Consider the following 13271-nt stretch of genomic DNA (forward strand, 5'->3'; position numbering starts at 1 on the left):
TTTTGATGATGGCCATTCTGACTGGTGTGAGATGATATCTCATTGTAGTTTTGATTTGCATTTCTCTAATGATTAGTGATGTTGAGCATTCTTTCATGTGTTTGTTGGCAGTCTGTATATCTTCTTTGGAGAAATGTCTATTTAGGTCTTCTGCCCATTTTTGGATTGGGTTGTTTGTTTTTTTGTTATTAAGCTGCATGAGCTGCTTATAAATTTTGGAGATTAATCCTTTGTCAGTTGCTTCATTTGCCAATATTTTCTCCCATTCTGAGGGTTGTCTTTTGGTCTTCTTTATGGTTTCCTTTGCTGTGCAAAAGCTTTTAAGTTTCATTAGGTCGCATTTGTTTACTTTTGTTTTTATTTCCATTTCTCTAGGAGGTGGGTCAAAAAGGACCTTGCTGTGATTTATGTCATAGAGTGTCCTGCCTATGTTTTCCTCTAAGAGTTTGATAGTTTCTGGCCTTACATTTAGGTCTTTAATCCATTTTCAGGTTATTTTTGTGTATGGTGTTAGGGAGTGATCTAATCTCATACTTTTACATGTAGCTGTCCAGTTTTCCCAGCACCACTTATTGAAGAGGCTGTCCTTTCTCCACTGTACATTCCTGCCTCCTTTGTCAAAGATAAGGTGACCATATGTGCGTGGGTTTATCTCTGGGCATTCTATCCTGTTCCATTGATCTATATTTCTGTTTTTGTGCCAGTACCGTACTGTCTTGATTACTGTAGCTTTGTAGTATAGTCTGAAGTCAGGGAGCCTGATTCCTCCACCTCTGTTTTTCATTCTCAAGATTGCTTTGGCTATTCGGGGTCTTTTGTGTTTCCATACATTTTGTGAACTTTTTTGTTCTAGTTCTGTGAAAAATGCCAGTGGTAGTTTGATAGGGATTGCATTGAATCTGTAGATTGCTTTGGGTAGTAGAGTCATTTTCACAATGTTGATTCTTCCAATCCAAGAACATGGTATATCTCTCCATCTATTTGTATCATCTTTAATTTCTTTCATCAGTGTCTTATAATTTTCTGCATACAGGTCTTTTGTCTCCTTAGGTAGGTTTATTCCTAGATATTTTATTCTTTTTGTTGCAATGGTAAATGGGAGTGTTTTCTTGATTTCACTTTCAGATTTTTCATCCTTAGTGTATAGGAATGCCAGAGATTTCTGTGCATTAATTTTGTATCCTGCTACTTTACCAACTTCATTGATTAGCTCTAGTAGATTTCTGGTAGCATCTTTAGGATTCTCTATGTATAGTATCATGTTATCTGCAAAGAGTGACAGCTTTACTTCTTCTTTTCTGATTTGGATTCCTTTTATTTCCTTTTCTTCTCTGATTGCTGTGGCTAAAACTTCCAAAACTATGTTGAATAAGAGTGGTGAGAGTGGGCAACCTTGTCTTGTTCCTGATCTTAGTGGAAATGCTTTCAGTTTTTCACCATTGAGGACGATGTTTGCTGTGGGTTTGTCATATATGGCCTTTATTATGTTGAGGAAAGTTCCCTGTATGCCTACTTTCTGCAGGGTTTTTATCATAAATGGGTGTTGAATTTTGTCAAAAGCTTTCTCTGCATCTATTGAGATGATCATATGGTTTTTCTCCTTCAATTTGTTAATATGGTGTATCACGTTGATTGATTTGCATATATTGAAGAATCCTTGCATTCCTGGAATAAACCCCACTTGATCATGGTGTATGATCCTTTTAATGTGCTGTTGGATTCTGTTTGCTAGTATTTTGTTGAGGATTTTTGCATCTATGTTCATCAGTGATATTGGCCTGTAGTTTTCTTTCTTTGTGACATCCTTGTCTGGTTTTCGTATCAGGGTGATGGTGGCCTCGTAGAATGAGTTGGGGAGTGTTCCTCCCTCTGCTGTATTTTGGAAGAGTTTGAGAAGGATAGGTGTTAGCTCTTCTTTAAATGTTTTATAGAATTCGCCTGTGAAGCCATCTGGTCCTGGGCTTATGTTTGTTGGAAGATTTTTAATCACACTTTCAATTTCAGTGCTTGTGATTGGTCTGTTCATATTTTCTATTTCTTCCTGATTCAGTCTAGGCAGGTTGTGCCTTTCTAAGAATTTGTCCATTTCTTCCAGGTTGTCCATTTTATTGGCATAGAGTTGCTTGTAGTAATCTCTCATGATCTTTTGTATTTCTGCAGTGTCAGTTGTTACTTCTCCTTTTTCATTTCTAATTCTATTGATTTGAGTCTTCTCCTTTTCCTTGATGAGTCTCGCTAATGGTTTATCAATTTTGTTTATCCTTTCAAAGAACCACCTTTTAGTTTTATTGATCTTTGCCATCGTTTCCTTCATTTCTTTTTCATTTATTTCTGATCTGATTTTTATGATTTCTTTCCTTCTGCTAGCTTTGGGGTTTTTTTGTTCTTCTTTCTCTAATTGCTTTAGGTGCAAGGTTAGGTTGTTTATTCGAGATGTTTCCTGTTTCTTAAGGTAGGATTGTATTGCTATAAACTTCCCTCTGAGAACTGCTTTTGCTGCATCCCATAGATTTTGAGTTGTCGTGTCTCCATTGTCATTTGTTTCTAGGTATTTTTTGATTTCCTCTTTGATTTCTTCAGTGATCACTTCGTTATTAAGTAGTGTATTGTTTAGCCTCCATGTGTTTGTATTTTTTACAGATCTTTTCCTGTAATTGATATCTAGTCTCATAGCGTTGTGGTCGGAAAAGATACTTGATACAATTTCAATTTTCTTAAATTTACCAAGGCTTGATTTGTGACCCAAGATATGATCTATCCTGGAGAATGTTCCATGAGCACTAGAGAAAAATGTGTATTCTGTTGTTTTTGGATGGAATGTCCTATAAATATCAATTAAGTCCATCTTGTTTAATGTATCATTTAAAGCTTGTGTTACCTTATTTATTTTCATTTTGGATGATCCGTCCATTGGTGAAAGTGGGGTGTTAAAGTCCCCTACTATGAATGTGTTACTGTCGATTTCCCCTTTTATGGCTGTCAGTATTTGCCTTATGTATTGAGGTGCTCCTATGTTGGGTGCATAAATATTTACAAGTGTTATATCTTATTTTGGATCGATCCCTTGATCATTATGTAGTGTCCTTCTCTGTCTCTTTTAATAGTCCTTATTTTAAAGTCTATTTGTCTGATATGAGAATTGCTACTCCAGCTTTCTTTTGGTTTCCATTTGCATGGAATATCTTTTTCCATCCCCTTACTTTCAGTCTGTATGTGTCTCTAGGTCTGAAGTGGGTCTCTTGTAGACAGCATATATAAGGGTCTTGTTTCTGTATCCATTCAGCCAATCTGTGTCTTTTGGTGGTTGCATTTAGTCCATTTACATTTAAGATAATTATCGATATGTATGTTCCTATTCCCATTTTCTAAATTGTTTTGGGTTCGTTATTGTAGGTCTTTTCCTTCTCTTGTGTTTCTTGTCTAGAGAAGTTCCTTTAGCATTTGTTGTAAAGCTGGTTTGGTGGTGCTGAACTCTCTCAGCTTTTGCTTGTCTGTAAAGGTTTTAATTTCTCCATCAAATCTGAATGAGATCCTTGCTGGGCAGAATAATCTTGGTTGCAGGTTTTTCTCCTTCAACACTTTCAATATGTCCTGCCACTCCCTTCTGGCTTGCAGAGTTTCTGTTGAGAGATCAGCTGTTAACCTTATGGGGATTCCCTTGTGTGTTATTTGTTGTTTTTCCCTTGCTGCTTTTAATATGTTTTCTTTGTATTTAATTTTTGACAGTTTGATTAATATGTGTCTTGGCGTATTTCTCGTTGGATTTATCCTGTATGGGACTCTCTGTGCTTCCTGGACTTGATTAACTATTTCCTTTCCCATATTAGGGAAGTTTTCAACTATAATCTCTTCAAATATTTTCTCAGTCCCTTTCTTTTTCTCTTCTTCTTCTGGAACCCCTATAATTCGAATGTTGGTGCGTTTAATGTTGTCCCAGAGGTCTCTGAGACTGTCCTCAGTTCTTTTCATCCTTTTTTCTTCATTCTGCTCTGCAGTAGTTATTTCCACTATTTTATCTTCCAGGTCACTTATCCGTTCTTCTGCCTCAGTTATTCTGCTATTGATCCCATCTAGAGTATTTTTTATTTCATTTATTGTGTTGTTCATCTTTAGTTCTTCTAGGTCCTTGATAACTGATTCTTGCATTTTGTCTATTCTATTTCCAAGATTTTGGATCATCTTTACTATCATTATTCTGAATTCTTTTTCAGGTAGACTGCCTATTTCCTCTTCATTTGTTAGGTCTGGTGGGTTTTTATCTTGCTCCTTCATCTGCTGTGTGTTTTTCTGTCTTTTCATTTTGCTTATCTTACTGTGTTTGGGGTCTCCTTTTTGCAGGCTGAAGGTTCGTAGTTCCTGTTGTTTTTTGTGTCTGTCTCCAGTGGCTAAGGTTGGTTCAGTGGGTTGTGTAGGCTTCCTGGTGGAGGGTACTAGTGCCTGTGTTCTGGTGGATGAGGCTGGATCTTGTCTTTCTGATGGGCAGGTCCACGTCTGTTGGTGTGTTTTGGGGTGTCTGTAGACTTATTATGATTTTGGGCAGCCTCTTTGCTAATGGGTGGGGTTGTGTTCCTGTCTTGCTAGTTGTTTGGCATAGGATGTCCAGCACTGTAGCTTGCTGGTCGTTGAGTGAAGCTGGGTGCTGGCGTTGAGATGGAGATCTCTGGGAGATTTTTGCCGTTTGATATTATGTGCAGCTGGGAGGCCTCTTGTGGACCAGTGTCCTGAAGTTGGCTCTCCTTCCTCAGAGGCACAGCACTGACTCCTGGCTGCAGCACCAAGAGCCTTTCATCCACAGGGCTCCTTAATTTGGGATGATTTGTTGTCTCTTCATGTATTCCACAGATGCAGGGTACATCAAGTTGATTGTGGAGCTTTAATCCGCTGCTTCTGAGGCTGCTGGGAGAGATTTCCCTTTCTCTTCTTTGTTCTCACAGCTCCCAGGGGCTCAGCTTGGATTTGTACGTGTAAGTCGCCGGAGGGCGTCTGTTCTTTGCTCAGACAGGACGGGGTTAAAGGAGCCGCTAATTCGGAGGCTCTGGCTTACTGAGGCCGGGGGGGGGGGGGGGGGGGGCGGGGGCGGGTAGGGAGGGTCACGGCGTGCGGGGCGGGCCTGTGGCGGCAGAGGCCGGCGTGATGTTGCACCAGCCTGAGGCGCGCCGTGCGTTCTCCCGGGGGAGTTGTCCCTGGATCCTGGGACCCTGGCAGTGGCGGGCTGCACAGGCTCCCCGGAAGGGGGTGTGGATAGTGACCTGTGTTCGCACACAGGCTCTTGGTGGCGGCAGCAGCAGCCTTAGCGTCTCATGTCTGTCTCTGGGCTCCGCACTTTTAGCCGCGGCTCGCGCCCGTCTCTGGAGCTCCTTTAAGCAGCACTCTTAATCCCCTCTCCTCGCGCACCAGGAAACAAAGAGAGAAGAAAAAGTCTCTTGCCTCTTCGGCAGGTCCAGACTTTTCCCCGGACTCCCTCCTGGCTAGCTGCAGTGCACTAACGCCCTGCAGGCTGTGTTCACGCCGCCAACCTCAGTCCTCTCCCTGTGCTCCGACAGAAGCCGGAGCCTCAGCTCCCAGCCCCGCCTGCCCCGGTGGGCGAGCAGACAAGCCTCTCGGCTGGTGAGTGCCGGTCGGCCCTGATCCTCTGTGCGGGAATCTCTCTGCTTTGCCCTCCGCAGCCCCGAAGTTCCCCCACTCCGCCCCCCGCAGTCTCCGCCCGTGAAGGGGCTTCCTAGTGTGTGGACACTTTTCCTCCTTCACAGCTCTCTCCCGCTGGTGCAGGACCCGTCCCTATCCTTTTGTCTCTGTTTATTGTTTTTTCTTTTTCCCTAACCATGTATGTGGGGGGTTCCTTGCCTTTTGGGAGGTCTGAGGTCTTCTGCCATCATTCAGTAGGTGTTCTGTAGGAGTTGTTCCATGTGTAGATGTATTTCTGGTGTATCTGTGGGGAGGAAGGTGATCTCCGTGTCTTACTCTTCCGCCATCTTCCTGGAAGTCCCAAATTTTTTTTTTAATTTTATTTATTTTTGGCTGCATTGGGTCTACGTTGTTGCGCGTGGGCTTTCTCTAGTTGCGGCGAGCGGGGGCTACTCTTCATTGTGCTGCATGGGCTTCTCATTACAGTGGCTTCTCTTGTTGCGGAGCACGGGCCCTAGGTGCATGGGCTTCAGTAGTTGTGGCTCGCGGGCTCTAGAGCGCAGGCTCAGTAGTTGTGGTGTATGGGGTTAGTTGCTCTGTGGCATGTGGGATCTTCCCGGACCAGGGCTTGAACCTGTGTCCCCTGCATTGGCAGGTGGGTTCTTAACCACTGCACCACCAGGGAAGCCCCCAAAGTATCTTTATGGGTCTGTCTCCAGGTCAAGACAGAGCTATACCCTAGAAGATGACATGATTTCACTGCTGGCTGGAGTGGGAGATTACCACCAGACACCTGGATGCAGGTCAAAGATGGCAAGGGGAGGGACCTTGAAGATGGCAGAAGAGTAAGACGCGGAGATCACCTTCCTCCCCACAGATACACCAGAAATACATCTACACGTGGAACAACTCCTACAGAACACCTACTGAAGGCTGGCAGAAGACCTCAGACCTCCCAAAAGGCAAGAAACTCCCCACGTACCTGGGTAGGGCAAAAGAAAAAAAAGAAAAAACAGAGACAAAAGAATAGGGACGGCACCTGCACCAGTGGGAGGGAGCTGTGAAGGAGGAAACGTTTTCACACACTAGGAAGCCCCTTTGCGGGAGGAGACTGCGGGAGGCGGAGGGGAGAGCTTCAGGGCTGCGGAGGAGTGCACAGCAACGGGTGCGGAGGGCAAAGCGGGGAGATTCCCGCACAGAGGATCGGTGCCGACCGACACTCACCAGCCTGAGAGGCTTGTCTGCTCACCCGCCAGGGCAGGCGGGGCTGCGAGCTGAGCCTCGGGTTTGGGTTTCCGACGGAGCGCAGGGAGAGGACCAGGGTTGGTGGCTTGAACATAGCCTGAAGGGGTTAGTGCACCACGGCTAGCCAGGAGGGAGTCCGGGGAAAAGTCTGCACCTGCTGAAGAGGCAAGAGACTTTTTCTTCCCTCCTTGTTTCCTGGTGCGCGAGGAGAGGGGTTTAAGAGCGCTGCTTAAAGGAACTTCAGAGACGGGCGCGAGCCGCGGCTGAAAGCGCGGACCCCAGAGACGGGGGGAGACGCTAAGGCTGCTGCCGCCACCAAGGGGCCTGTGTGCGAGCACAGGTCACTCTCCACACCCCTCTTCCGCGGAGCCTGTGCAGCCCGCCACTGCCAGGTTCCCGGGATCCAGGGACAACTTCCCTGGGAGAACGCACGGCGGGCCTCAGGCTGGTGCAACGTCACGCCGGCCTGTGCCGCTGCAGGCCCGCCCCGCACTCCGTGCCCCTCTCCCCCCCCGCAGCCTGAGTGCGCCAGAGCCCCCGAATCAGCAGCTGCTTAAACCCCGTCCAGTCTGAGCAAAAAACAGACGCCCTCCAGCGACCTACACATAGTGGCAGGGCCAAATCCAAAGCTGAGCCCCTGGGAGCTGTGAGAACAAAGAAGAGAAAGGGAAATCTCTCCCAGCAGCCTCAGAAGCAGCAGATTAAAGCTCCACAATCAACTTGATATACCTGCATCTGTGGAATACCTGAATAGACAACCAATCATCCCAAATTAAGGAAGTGGACTTTAGGAGCAAGATCTATGATTTTTTTCCCTTTTCCTCTTATTGTGAATGTGTATGTGTATGCTTCTGTGTGAGATCTTGTCTGTATAGTCTTGCTTCCACCATTTGTCCTAGGGTTCTATCCATCCATGGTTTTTAAAAAAACTTTTTTCTTAATAATTAATTTTAATAACTTTATTATACTTTACCTTCGTTCTATCTTTCTTTCCTTCCTTCCTTTCCTCCTTTAGACAACGAATCATCCGAAATTGAGGAGGTGGTCTCTGACAGCAAGATTTATGATTTTTCCCCCTTTACCTCTTTTTGTGAGGGTGTATGTGTATGCTTCTGTGTAAAAGATTTTGTCTGTATAGCTTTGCTTCCAACATTTGTCCTAAGGTTCTATCCGTCCCTTTTTTTATTTTTACTGTATCTTCTTTCTGTCTTTTTTCCTTCTTTCCCTCCTTCCTTCCTTCCTCCCTCCCTTCTTTCCTTCTTTGCTTTTTCTTTCTTTCTTTCTTCCTTCCTTCCCTCCTTTCCTTCTTTCTTTCCTCATACTTCTACTAATTCTCTCTACCTTTTCTTTTATTCTGAGCCGTGTGGATGAAAGGCTCTTGGTGCTGCAGCCAGGAGTCAGGGCTCTGCCTCTGAGGAAGGAGAGCCAACTTCAGGACACTGGTCAACAAGAGACCTCCCAGCTCCACATAATATCAAACGGCGAAAATCTCCCAGAGATCTCCATCTCAACACCAGCACCCAGCTTCAATCAACGACCAGCAAGCCACAGTGCTGGACAACCTATGCCAAACAACTAGCAAGACAGGAACACAACCCCACCCATTAGCAGAGAGGCTGCCTAAAATCATAATGAGGCCACAGACACCCCAAAACACACCACCAGACGTGAACCTGCCCACTAGAGAGACAAGATCCAGCCTCATCCACCACAACACAAGCACTAGTCCCCTCCACCAGGAACCCTACACAACCCACTGAACAAACCTTAGCCACTGGAGACAGACATTAAAAACAGCAGGAACTACGAACCTGCAGCCTGCAAAAAGGAGACCCCAAACACAGTAAGATAAGCAAAATGAGAAGACAGAAAAACACACAGCAGATAAAGGAGCAAGATAAAAATGCACCAGACCTAACAAATGAAGAGGAAATAGGCAGTCTACCTGAAAAAGAATTCAGAATAATGATAGTAAGGATGATCCAAAATCTTGGAAATAGAATGGACAAAATGCAAACAGTTAACAAGGACCTAGAAAAAATAAAGATGAAACAAGCAATGATAAACAACACAATAAATGAAATTAAAAGTACTCTAGATGGCATCAATAGCAGAATAACTGAGGCAAAAGAACAGATAAGTAACCTGGAAGATAAAATAGTGGAAATAACTACTGCAGTGCAGAAAAAAGAATGAAAAGAACTGAGGACAGTCTCAGAGACCTCTGGGACAACATTAAACGCACCAACATTCGAATTATAGGGGTTCCAGAAGAAGAAGAGAAAAAGAAAGGGACTGAGAAAATATCTGAAGAGATTATAGTTGAAAACTTCCCTAATATGGGAAAGGAAATAGTTAATCAAGTCCAGGAAGCACAGAGAGTCCCATACAGGATAAATCCAACGAGAAATACGCCAAGACACATATTAATCAAACTGTCAAAAATTAAATACAAAGAAAGCATATTAATAGCAGCAAGGGAAAAACAACAAATAACACACAAGGGAATCCCCATAAGGTTAACAGCTGATCTCTCAGCAGAAACCCTACAAGCCAGAAGGGAGTAGCAGGGCATACTGAAAGTGATGAAGGAGAAAAACCTGCAACCAAGATTATTCTGCCCAGCAAGGATCTCATTCAGATTTGATGGAGAAATTAAAACCTTTACAGACAAGCAAAAGCTGAGAGAGTTCAGCACCACCAAACCAGCTCTACAACAACTGCTAAAGGAACTTCTCTAGACAAGAAACACAAGAGAAGGAAAAGACCTATAATAACGAACCCAAAACAATTAAGAAAATGGGAATAGGAACATACATATCGATAATTACCTTAAATGTAAATGGACAAATGCTCCCACCAAAAGACACAGATTGTCTGAATGGATACAAAAACAAGACCCTTATATATGCTGTCTACAAGAGACCCACTTCAGACCTAGAGACACATACAGACTGAAAGTAAGGGGATGGAAAAAGATATTCCATGCAAATGGAAACCAAAAGAAAGCTGGAGTAGCAATTCTCATATCAGACAAATAGACTTTAAAATAAGGACTATTAAAAGAGACAGAGAAGGACACTACATAATGATCAAGGGATCGATCCAAAATAAGATATAACACTTGTAAATATTTATGCACCCAACATAGGAGCACCTCAATACATAAGGCAAATACTAACAGCCATAAGAGGGGAAATCGACAGTAACACATTCATAGTAGGGGACTTTAACACCCCACTTTCACCCATGGACAGATCATCCAAAATGAAAATAAATAAGGAAACACAAGCTTTAAATGAAACAAGATGGACTTAATATATATAGGACACTCCATCCAAAAACAACAGAATACACATTTTTCTCAAGTGCTCATGGAACATTCTCCAGGATAGATCATATCTTGGGTCTCAAATCAAGCCTTGGTAAATTTAAGAAAATTGAAATTGTATCAAGTATCTTTTCCGACCACAACGCTATGAGACTAGATATCAATTACAGGAAAAGATCTGTAAAAAATACAAACACATGGAGGCTAAACAATACACTACTTAATAACGAAGTGATCACTGAAGAAATCAAAGAGGAAATAAAAAAATACCTAGAAACAAATGACAATGGAGACACGACGACCCAAAACCTATGGGATGCAGCAAAAGCAGTTCTAAGAGGGAAGTTTATAGCAATACAAGCCCACCTTAAGAAGCAGGAAACATCTAGAATAAACAACCTAACCTTGCACCTAAAGCAATTAGAGAAAGAACAAAAAAACCCCAAAGCTAGCAGAAGGAAAGAAATCATAAAAATCAGATCAGAAATAAATGAAAAAGAAATGAAGGAAACAACAGCAAAGATCAATAAAACTAAAATCTGCTTCTTTGAGAAGATAAACAAAATAGATAAACCACTAGCCAGACTCATCAAGAAAAAAAGGGAAAAGACTCAAATCAATAGAATTAGAAATGAAAAAGGAGAAGTAACAACTGACACTGCAGAAATACAAAAGATCATGAGAGATTACTACAAGCAACTCTATGCCAATAAAATGGACAATCTGGAAAAAATGGACAAATTCTTAGAAATTCACAACCTGCCAAGACCGAATCAGGAAGAAACAGAAAATATGAACAGACCAATCACAAGCACTGAAATTGAAACTGTGATTAAAAAATCTTCCAACAAACATAAGCCCAGGACCAGATGGCTTCACAGGCGAATTCTATAAAACATTTAAAGAAGAGCTAACACCTATCCTTCTCAAACTCTTCCAAAATATAGCAGAGGGAGGAACACTCCCAAATTCCTTCTACGAGGCCACCATCACCTTGATACCAAAACCAGACAAGGATGTCACAAAGAAAGAAAACTACAGGCCAATTATCACTGATGAACATAGATGCAAAAATCCTCAACAAAATACTAGCAAACAGAATCCAACAGCACATTAAACGGATCATACACCATGATCAAGTGGGGTTTATTCCAGGAATGCAAGGATTCTTCAATATACGCAAATCAATCAACGTGATACACCATATTAACAAATTGAAGGAGAAAAACCATATGATCATCTCAATAGATGCAGAGAAAGCTTTTGACAAAATTCAACACCCATTTATGATAAAAACCCTGCAGAAAGTAGGCATACAGGGAACTTTCCTCAACATAATAAAGGCCATATATGAAAAACCCACAGCAAACATCATCCTCAATGGTGAAAAACTGAAAGCATTTCCACTAAGATCAGGAACAAGACAAGGTTCCCCACTCTCACCACTCTTACTCAACATAGTTTTGGAAGTTTTAGCCACAGCAATCAGAGAAGAAAAGGAAATAAAAGGAATCCAAATCGGAAAAGAAGAAGTAAAGTGGTCACTGTTTTCAGATGACATGATACTATACATAGAGAATCCTAAAGATGCTACCAGAAAACTACTAGAGCTAATCAATGAAGTTGGTAAAGTAGCAGGATACAAAATTAATGCACAGAAATCTCTGGCATTCCTATATACTAATGATGAAAAACCTGAAAGTGAAATCAAGAAAACACTCCCATTTACCATTGCAACAAAAAGAATAAAATATCTAGGAATAAACCTACCTAAGGAGACAGAAGACCTGTATGCAGAAAATTATAAGACACTGATGAAAGAAATTAAAGATGATACAAATAGATGGAGAGATATACTATGTTCTTAGATTGGAAGAATCAACATTGTGAAAATGACTCTACTACCCAAAGCAATCTACAGATTCAATGCAATCCCTATCAAACTACCACTGGCATTTTTCACAGAACTAGAAGAAAAGATTTTGCAATCTGTATGGAAACACAGAAGAGCCCGAATAGCCAAAGCAATCTTGAGAACGAAAAAAGGAGCTGGAGGAATCAGGCTCCCTGACTTCAGACTATACTACAAAGCTACAGTAATCAAGATAGTATGGTACTGGCACAAAAACAGAAATATAGATCAATGGAACAGGATAGAAAGCCCAGAGATAAACCCAGGCACATATGGACACCTTATCTTTGATAAAGGAGGCAGGAATGTACAGTGGAGAAAGGACAGCCTCTTCAATAAGTGGTGCTGGGAAAACTGGACAGCTACATGTAAAAGTATGAGATTAGATCACTCCCTAACACCATACACAAAAATAAGCTCAAAATGGATTAAAGACCTAAATGTAAGGCCAGACACTATAAAACTCTTAGAGGAAAACATAGGCAGAACACTCTATGACATAAATCACAGCAAGATCCTTTCTGACCCACCTCCTAGAGTAATGGAAATAAAAACAAAAATAAACAAATGGGACCTAATGAAACTTCAAAGCTTTTGCACAGCAAAGGAAACCAGAAACAAGACCAAAAGTCTGCCCTCAGAATGGGAGAAAATATTGGCAAATGAAGCAACTGACAAAGGATTAACCTCCAAAATTTACAAGCAGCTCATGCAGCTCAATAACAAAAAAACAAACAACCCAATACAAAAATGGGCAGAAGACCTAAATAGACATTTCTCCAAAGAAGATATACAGACTGCCAACAAACACATGAAAGAATGCTCAACGTCATTAATCATTAGAGAAATGCAAATCAAAACTACAATGAGATATCATCTCACACCAGTCAGAATGGCCATCATCAAAAAATCTAGAAACAATAAATGCTGGAGAGGCTGTGGAGAAAAGGGAACCCTCTTGCACTGCTGGTGGGAATGTGAATTGGTTCAGCCACTATGGAGAACAGTATGGAGGTTCCTTAAAAAACTACAAATAGAACTACCATATGACCCAGCAATCCCACTACTGGGCATATACCCTGAGAAAACCAAAATTCAAAAAGAGTCATGTACCAAAATGTTCATTGCAGCTCTATTTACAATAGCCCGGAGATGGAA

General features: G+C 42.1%; 1 long non-coding RNA gene across 2 annotated transcripts in view; it reads left to right on the top strand.

Moving 5' to 3' along the window:
* Positions 1–6689, top strand: part of LOC307192820 — a 157813-nt gene extending 151124 nt beyond the window's left edge. For both annotated transcript variants that reach the window (XR_013830173.1, XR_013830174.1), the window contains exon 6: positions 6345–6689. This is a non-coding gene — a long non-coding RNA (uncharacterized lncRNA). The remainder of the gene's footprint in view (positions 1–6344) is intronic.
* The last annotated feature ends 6582 nt before the right edge of the window (positions 6690–13271 follow it).

Source organism: Stenella coeruleoalba, assembly GCF_951394435.1.
Source record: "Stenella coeruleoalba genome assembly, chromosome: 10".
Taxonomy (NCBI): Eukaryota; Metazoa; Chordata; class Mammalia; order Artiodactyla; family Delphinidae; genus Stenella; species Stenella coeruleoalba.